This window comes from Limulus polyphemus, unplaced genomic scaffold (assembly GCF_000517525.1).
Source record: "Limulus polyphemus unplaced genomic scaffold, Limulus_polyphemus-2.1.2 Scaffold492, whole genome shotgun sequence".
NCBI classification, from domain to species: domain Eukaryota; kingdom Metazoa; phylum Arthropoda; class Merostomata; order Xiphosura; family Limulidae; genus Limulus; species Limulus polyphemus.
The window spans coordinates 363,685-373,812 of record NW_013666102.1 but is presented as its reverse complement, the minus strand read 5'-3'; the positions used below and the strand labels follow the sequence as shown (position 1 = coordinate 373,812).

Sequence of the window (10,128 nt, the reverse complement as noted above, 5' to 3'; positions counted from 1 at the left end):
GGAATCAACAATATATGTGTGTACGTAAACGGTAGTGTTAGCGTCAGTATTGTTAAATAATCTGAATTTTCGAGACACTCTCTTCACGCCTATAAATATAACCAATGCGACGCACCTAAAAAGAGAGTATCTATTATTGGGTTGCTGTAATTGGTGTGTTATAAACTCTGTAAGCTATAACTGTGATTGACGCTTATTAATCGGGAACTTCAGATATTTGACCAGGAACGTTTATAAAAACAATTTACAATGACAGTTATTACAAATAGTTATTACAAACAATGATTTATATACAAAAGTTTTACAAACTTACAAGCAATATAAAGTCTTCTCTCTAGTCTGGAAATTCCTTGATATCTTATCGAGGGTCCACGATGAACGAGTTAATTTCGAGTCGGATGTAGGCATAATTCTCTTAACAGGGAGCTAGCTAGCCCTGTAGTTCTCAATGATCACACGCCGATTACAGGTCGAGTTTCCACCGGTGACGTTAGGTAATGTTTTCGTAAAAATACTGATGTCCGATGTGAATCCACTGAAGTTAAATGGTTTGTAATGTTAGACAATTATTGTTTGTATGTTAAAACATTTGTATAAAACAAAGAAAACTGTGTATGTCAATCTTGTTGGCAAATATCATAAATTGGAGATATATCGGCAATTATTTAACTACTAAATTTAAATTATCATTTAACTCAATTTCAAGCTATTTTAAATTCTATTACGTAACAGTATGTATACAAACATATACACACGGAACATAATGTAATAAAAATACCATAGACAACAGCAAATTTACTTTTGCTATCATAGCAAAACATTTTGTGGGAATCACTATTCTTTCCACTGTAGCACTGCCATCTAAGATTAAAATACCCACAATATCGAAATGAAAACTAACTCGGACAAAATATAAAATAATGTCACGGAATTTGCCAGTTTTTATATAATCTGTGTTAATTCGTCATCATGTGTTACTGCGCTCCATAAAGACTGAACTTGACCGGCAGATATGATCTTAAGCTACAACAACATCCAAGATCATGTTGGTTTACACACAAAGACTCCCTAGGAAGTTTATAGAGCGAAATGTCGTCCTACATTTTCTTAATGAAACTTAATTGACTATTGCAGCTGTTCTAGAGCAGAGGAAGAATACGACTTCCTGTACCAAACGTCATATCAAAAACAGCTCCGTTTCAAGCAAATACCCTTCTCAAACGTTTTTGTTAACTTAACATGATGAAGGTTTGTTAGTTTGTAATTAAGCACAAAGCTGCACAATGGGACGGTGGCACAGCGGTATGTCTGCGGACCTACAATGCGAGAAACCGGGTTTCGATACCCATGGTGGGCAGAGCACAGATAAGGGGCACATAATGAAAGGCACGTGATCATTTCGATCACGTGCACAACGTTTATCAAAACATCTATAAAAAAGTAATTTGACAGAGGTCAGATTCGAACTTTCAACTTTCGTCACGCTGGCTTTCGTGTGCTTGGGGATTTTTCTATATGTGTTTAATGATGAAAGATTTCGAATATAGTGCCCTATTTCTCCGAGAAAACACCATATGGATAAAAGCGGTTTAGGGATTCAGGACATAAATAAACATCGGTGAAATTAAATATTATTCTGGGAATGCTTGGGTGTTGCAGTTGCCAAGGTGAATTTAGCTATAGAAAAAGGTATGTAACAAAATCTTTATTACCTTACATGTAATTTATTTATGAGCAATGTATTATAGGGGAGTTCTGCTATTTCTTTATTTTTGACCGGATGAGCTTAAATACCTCAAAGAAGTGTCGACGTAGTACATTTGACACCAAGACTTCCCCAATATTTAATTGTCAAGTAATCACATAAACAAAGAAACAGATAGCAGAGAAACTACACTCACAAGTCACCACTCCTCCTGCGATGGACAACACAAGCTTTGCTTAAATAAAATTACAAGATAAAAAGGCTATTTGCAGAAGTAACTTTCAAATGCTATCATTATAAGCTATCATTGTTGCACACCAATCATCAAATATATTGAAATGCCCCTATGCTTGAGATTACTAAACGTAGTAGACAATTAAGCATAACCCTTCAATTTGTATTTAAATTCATATCTCCATTAATAACTATTATTACTCCATTTATTACTGACCTTTTCCCTTTCTTGATAATCCTGTGGGGTCTTCTGATTCATATTAAATATCGTGACAAAAGGACGATACATGGATTAAATGACAAGCCCTTATCGTGAAAGAAGATTGTATAGTTACGTCACTTCCGCTGTTATATTTCTAGTAAAGTTTCGAAATCGACTGAGCTTTCATGAAGGACCTCCCCAACACGAACAGTTTCCTAAGAATGCTTGAAGTGTCGGAAGTAACGAAAAATCAGAGAGTGAATATCGTAACATTCTCTTATATATTTTTATTTCTATTTTGACCCCACCCACAATGGTTAAGTAAAAAGTCTGAGGGCTTATAACGTTATAAATTGGGTTTCGATAGCCGCGGTAGACAAAAAAACAAACAGCCCATAGCTTTGTGTTTAAAGAACAGACTTTCCCATCTTTAAGTTGACTTATATTTTAATTTCCATTTCGACTTTTGACAGAATAAATTAAACTCCTGTTTAGTGTTTAAAATTAATGAATCAACTCCGAGAATACAGTATGTAACGCGCATCCTCTATATCTGAAGTCAACGACCTTTAGCGTTTTATGTTAGTGAATGAAGTAACTGTCAGATACGCCAGCTTGAACTAAGCTCAGTGAAGTTTATATTAATGTGTCTTGCATTTACAATAAGCGTCTGAATAGGACACGAACATAATTTCTCAAAACTCTGTAACACTTTTTGGTTCATAATTTCAAATGTGCATCGATATTACGTTCGATTTGTGTCTGCGTAAAAAACTAGAAGTATGACTTGCACTTCTTACTACAATATTCACAATTGAAAGAGAACTAGTTATGTATGTCAAATAATACATTTGATACATTGATTTACTTAAAGACAATAATATGAGAGCGTTAATAGTGATATAATACATAGTATTGCTCATAAAGAAAAAATATTGCAAAATAAAAGAATATAACTCATTTTAAGCTGACGCCGAGTAGTACAGTTCGACAGTTGACCTGATAAGGATGACATTTACAGACAGACCAACAGATTGTGAATAACTTTGGTTTCTCTATATTCCATAATGTAAACGTCATATTCCCGTGTACGTGTAAAACGTACGAATACAGTGTTGTGTTAGAAAACATCTGTGACAGGTGTAACAATAACTTCGGCAGGGCTCTACTTGATCTGTGCACACACGTATCTTTAAATTTTGAAACAAACACAATAAGTAAAATTTATGCTTCAATAATATTGTGAGAAACTGCTTTATTTTACTGTGCGCAATGTTTTTGAAATATGTGTAATAAATTTAGTGTTTTTGTGGACTGACAAGCACTAATACCTTTATTATATTTCCTTTTCTTTATCAATCCATTCATTTATACATAAATACAACTGATTAGGCTTCAAACGGATCACCCATCTATCCATTCATTCAGCCATTCAACTTTTGTTTTTGTATCCATCTATATTTTCAGCTACCCATCGAAACTGGAATTATTTCATACGTACATCCGTAAGCAATAGATCTGAATACACATTTATCTATCCATACAAAAGTCATTCACGTACTCAACGTATAACTCTTTCTTGCACACAAGTATCTAACCATAGACCTAGAACAGATCTATCCATTCATTCATACTCCTAAATATTTTCAAGTTTGTATTATTTGCACGTTTAACACTTAGGCGAAATGCAGGCAACTATTTTTCGCGAAAATTTCAACTCCGTTATGCGTGTTAATAGATCTAGAAAAATGGAAAGTTAGTAAAAGAAGAATAATGCTCATTTAATGTAAACGTTTCGTGAATAGTCACGTCTGCTTTATTTTTCATCCTGCGCTATTACGTTTTCATTCTTTTGTAGTCGTATCTGCAGATACATAGCCTATAGAGAAAAGTACACTAAAAAAAGAGGCTAAACCAGCTTCATTTACTTATAGTGTTGCCCAAAACGTCACAACGAAACTATCCACATGTAGACTTGCATAATTCACTGACTCTTTCTATTAAAAATGAATTCAATATTTAAAATTTGCGTTTTTTTTTAAATCATAAGACAACAAAAACATATTTCGTTAATAGGGACTACAGCTTCAAATTCAACGGCGTACAATTAGTCACGTATTTTTAAACTAAAGCTTTTGCAAATCACACATTTACACGATGGTGTACTGTATGTCATTTAGATACAAAGATTTGTTTTAGCCAAGGGGTTAAAGCCTCAAAACAAACGATGTACCTATGTAGATACAAGTTTAGTAGAACGACGATATTCGTATAGCGAGATTTATGTGGACCCAAAATGGCATTTTTTCGAAAAAGGGAGTCTGCAATGTTCTCCATGGAATCGGAAAAATCCGGGCGGCAGAGGTTTAGGACAGCAGAGCTTCTGTGACCACACCTCAAGCCAACCCAGAGCAATCTCTTATTCAACCTTCCAGCCCTAAAAGTCATTCTGATGAGGCTGGGGATATCTTCTGGTACCTTTGACAAAATAATAAACAATAAAATAAAGAAACCGGGGAGCACAAGCTTACAGCTACATATTAAAATCAACGCTGTTTTCCTGAGAAACAAGACAAAAAAAAACACCGTAATCTCAATCAGCACTTTTGACCACGTATCTATCAATTTTCGAGCTGTATCTCCAATGAAGTTACCTGACTTTTTATTTGCTTAATTATGATCTTCCAAGTCCACTTCACGTGCAATGAAAAGCCTGTGGAAAGTTTATCAGGCTATGTGGTCTAAAACTTTGCTCGTTTCTCGTCGCAAAAGCCTATTACAATGGAAATTGTGGTGTTGGGCAATAAGTTCGTAGCCATTACCATCATAATAAGAACGATCGACGGTGGAAGAAGAGCAGCGGTTCCGAGAGTAGAGAGGGACTCTGAAAGTCGTTCTTACAAAGTGCCATTACTCTCAGTATTGTTCGAAATCTAGAACTAAAGTCTGGTTATAAAGAACGATTAAACTTCGAACCCATTGATGTATAGTTAATTATATAGTTCCCAAATTAAGTTTTCTTCATAAGTCACACAGTAAGCACAAGATAAATATTAAAGTATTGTTCAGTTTTTAAATATAAAAATTCTAAAGGTTATGAGCTTTGAACTAACAATATATAAGTGAATACTTAACCTTAAAATTTATTTTTTTGGTGAGAATTATGTAATTTGGTACTGTATGTATTTCTAACCGTCAAGATTTTAAAATATTTTAAAACTGAAGAATAAACATACGAAGTGACTTAAATCGTAGTTTTAATTTTCAAAAATGTTCTCACTTAAAAGTACCCCAATTTTTAAGATATAACGTAAAAAAAATGAACTGAATTAAACTGAAAGATACACTGAGCTATGCATGCCTTAAAAAAGTGCTATTGGGATTTTAATTCTAATTGTTATGACTTGTTAATGAGTCAGGAAAATATGTAATAGCATAATGCATTACCAGTTAACTAGTGTTATTGTAATGACGTTGAGTGTTGTCCGTATTTATGTTTCCCTTATCATCATAATATAGTTCATGCATGTTTTTTGGTTAAACATTAAGAACCACAGATATAATGTACCATGCACAGTAACTTAAAACTATATCAGATTTAGCCTAATAAATACATAACACTAACATATATGGAATAATGAATATGTTAAACTAGTTTCTTTGGTTTCGCTTATTTCGACTTTCACCCAAAGCTATCTGCGTTAATCATCCTTAACTTAATTTAGCAGTGATAGACTAAAAGGAAGGAAGCTAGTCAACACCACCCACTGCTATCTCTTGAGCTACTCTTTTACCAATGAATAATGGGATTCACTGTCACTATATAACCCGCCCCCCCTCCAAGGCTGAAAGGACGAGCATGTTCGGTGACGGGAATTCGAACCCTCGACCCGCAGATTCAGAGTCGACCGCCTTAATATTCAATTATACAAGCCATGGTGTCATACTGAAAAAATAAACAAGCTGGGTTCCAGGAAAGACGAAAATTAACCAAACTGTAGCGTAAAAAATATATATTAAAATCATCGCAATGTATCTGAGAAAGAAATGTATGTATAACACTAAATACGGTGTGGTGCAGGAAATATATATATGTATATATATATATATATATATAAAACGAAGATAAATTATAATATATTTATGAAACTATGTTGTAATCTAACAAAACGTGAAAAAGTAAACACGCTGTAGTAGAAAAAATACACAAAACTTATTATGCTATAGAAATATACATAAATCTAACACAATAGACCACAAACTGTGTTATGTTATAGTCTAATAGCCATAAAGTATTTTCTGATAGGCTTAGGAAGAGACGAAATAAAACAATCTTAATAGCCATAAATATCTTCTGATAGGCTTAGGAAGAGACGAAATAAAATAATCTTAATAGCCATAAGGTATCTTCTGATAGGCTTAGGAAGAGACGAAATAAAATAATCTTAATAGCCATAAAGAATCTTCTGATAGGCTTAGGAAAAGACGAAATAAAATCATCTTACAGAGAACTCCATTTGTTGTGTTATATGTTTGTTTATTTATAGAACTATATATTTGTACAATATTTTATGGGTAGTTCTTTTTTTTCTCCCCAATTTTAATGGGCCCTAAATTATAGCTAATGAAAAAAAATCTTATATTTCGGCATAATTTAGGTCCAATAACCTCAAACATTCTAACTAAGTTATAGGAATAATAAAATCATATTTTTTTGGGGTTACTGGTAATACTACGATCACGTTTGACACGAAGTAGCAAATTTAAAGCTGTATTATAAACACAATCATAAGAAGTAGCCTAATAAAAAGTTACTTATAAATGATAATGTTCTGGAAAAAAAAAAAAACTCATGGTATTTTTGTAAAGTTTTAGTCGACAGCAATTGAAGATGATTTTTTTTAAATAAATAAGTTCAAATAAATTGAATAAACTACTTATAACTCATTCGTTTTTCATGTTAACTTTCTTCACTTTCTAAAACTATTCCGTTAGAACAGAGTTGTGTAAATTGCAGATCTTAATGTCATTGCATAAAGTAACGTTCAGTAAGTATCGTGCTATAGTGACGGTTAAGGTTTCCATTTTATTTGAAGAATAAAATAGTTATACAAGTTTTTCTATACCAGAAATATCTTGTAAATACAGTCGCAGGAAGTCTGAGATCATCCTGTTTGGTAACTGTTTCGCCTAGAGGAAGTGTACGCATGTGTGTTATATATACATATACATCCTCTTCAAAATCATTACTCATTAATTATATACACCTATAATAATCTATACACTAAAACGAGTATCGTCTTTGAACATCAAAAACCTTTTATTTTATGCCTGATATTTCGTACTGCTGCTTTGTCGGGAGTTAAGGTTTGTTTTTAGCTAAGCACAAAGCTGCACAATGTGTTATCAGTGCTGTGCCCACCACGAGTATCAACAGTTAATTCTTAGCGTTATAAGTCCGCAGACTTACCGCTGTGCCACCGGGAGGACAAGGGTTAATGTATGACACCACTTACAGCCATTTATCAGTTGGTTTCAAGACAGGTATCGGTCATGAAATAAAATGGGGTTTAAAGTCATTTGTCGTTTTTGTACGTAAGTACTACAGTTGGTTTCAGGACATATATCGGTCATGAAATAAAGTGGAGTTAAAAGTCACTTGTCATTTCTTATGTAATTATTACAGTTGGTTTCAGAACAGATATCGGTCATGAAATAAAATGGGGTTTAAAGTCATTTGTCGTTTTTGTACGTAAATACTACAGTTGGTTTCAGGACATATATCGGTCATGAAATACAGTGGAGTTAAAAGTCACTTGTCATTTCTTATGTAATTATTACAGTTGGTTTCAGAACAGATATCGGTCATGAAATAAAGTGGAGTTTAAAGTCATTTTTCGTTCCTTATGTGATTATTACAGTCAAATATAATTTGATTAAACTTCAAATTAATATTTTGCTAGTTTCACTAGCTGCTTCCAAGAATCTGACAATTCTAGTTAAAACGACTAGGTTCTAAATCAGGTACTGACCTACCTTAGGAACAACAGATACAAAGTAGGATTAACTGACACACACGATTTTCTCCCTGAGACTTTTTTTCCAATTATCGGGACATAAAATGGCTTTTTATATGCCATTGTTTTTTCAATAATAACTTACAGGCAATTTTATTATTATCGATGATTCAATATTTCCTTTATCTGTAAAGATATTTATTTACCCGATAAGAAGACAGTACAATAAACAGACCATCCCTCTTGTTACGATAACCATTGCCTGATTAGAACACTTCAGTTTGAAGATAGTAGAGTGGTAAGTGTTTAAGCAAAAAAACTGTTTTCACGTCAAATATTCACATAGATGCAATATTGAGAACGCACACTATACAATAATACTGAGGCTAACATAACACTGGTAGAAACTAAGATAAACAATAAACATACCTTTATAACTTTAGCTGTTTCTCTAACACTGTATGAAAACCGTTAGTATATTCCCCTTTAGATGAGAACCTTTACAAGTAACTGTGTATAGGAAGGTACGTCCCCGCAACCTGTAAATTGCAGCTGTGTCGAAACTACGAAACAGGTGGTATTCTTACTACTTCGCCACCTAGTGGCGCTTTTAGTATTGTGAAGAGTACTTTGTTGTTGTTGTTTTTATACAGATGTATATGCTATTTCTGAGCTATGAGGTTGAATAATCTTATGAGTCATTTTGGTGCTTATGTATAAATACCTATTCATTTAAGGAATACATGATAACATATGGACACTGGTGCAGTTGTATTGTACATCAATTACACATTCTCTCTGCATATAAAATAATTACTCGATAAAAATAATGTAATTTATATATAGCGATTTTTGTTTGCTCATTCAGAAAACCAGTTTAACATATTTAAATAAGCAGCTCGATCTAAGAAAAGCCAAAACTTCGTTAAAAGGTGCATAATCAGCTAGATGAAGGCCATAAAAACATCAAAACGTAAGAAAAGGTTGATTCGTTAGAAATACTCCAGATTTATATATATATATATATATTAGTACAGATGAAAAAGCATGATTTATATAACTAGGGGAGATGGAAAATTGTAGTTACTAGTACTGATTAGTAAGAATGCTTAGGTAGCTACTTCCACTGCCTAAGAATAGTTAAATTAAGTAGCGCAGATGGGTAAGTACACTTAAAAGTAACTAGTAGCACTAGACAAACAGAAGCAGAATTTGCTACAAAAAAAAGCGCTACTTGAGATAGTTAAGAAGTGACATGTTTGACGTTTGACACGTTTGCATTTTCTAAACTTTTTAATGAATTAATATTTTCTCACTCAGGAAAGGTATTTATTATTAAGATACGTTTGTTTGTGTACATCTTCAATAATCTTAATCTGTGTGAAATCACATTGTAATTACATTGTTTTTCTATGAGCAAATAGTCATTAATTAGGAGCTTCCGAGCCATTTTGTCTTCTTAGGGCAATTGAATTTCTTCTTTTCATCGTAATTTTATACACTAAGAATTAACTTAAAGGAATACATATACCAGCACATATATTCAAATTGGAGAAGCTAGCGAAGTTGATTTTGTTAACAAAGACACTTTTAGGTCATCATGTTACTGAATTTTGAACAGTTTCATATATCAAAAATTAAATAAAGAAAGAAAGAAACATTTCTGATAATTGATACCAATAAACATCAGTATCAAAATCTTCGGTATCAGAAAAGATTGTAAGTTCTTAATGAAACCGTTTTACCACTGAAAAGGTCCAGAACTTTCAGTTTTAGCGACATTATAAGCGTGATGGTTAATCCCTTTATCGGTTAAGGCAGGGGTCACCAAACTTTTTTCCCAGCGGGCCAGATAACTGAGAGAATGACGAGCGCGGGCCGCATAACCATATTGTTCAATACAATACAGTGAATACTCAAAAAATAAAGACAACAAACATCTTTATTTACCAAAAACTTATCAAAGAAGG

General features: G+C 33.1%; 1 protein-coding gene across 1 annotated transcript in view; it reads right to left on the bottom strand.

The window, feature by feature from the left end:
- LOC106458607 (ras and EF-hand domain-containing protein-like) overlaps positions 1 to 8,688 on the bottom strand; it is a 52,793-nt gene extending 44,105 nt beyond the window's left edge. The window contains exon 1 of the mRNA XM_022384873.1: positions 8,588 to 8,688. The gene's annotated coding sequence lies outside the window, so the exon portion shown is untranslated. The remainder of the gene's footprint in view (positions 1 to 8,587) is intronic.
- Positions 8,689 to 10,128: the final 1,440 nt, after the last annotated feature.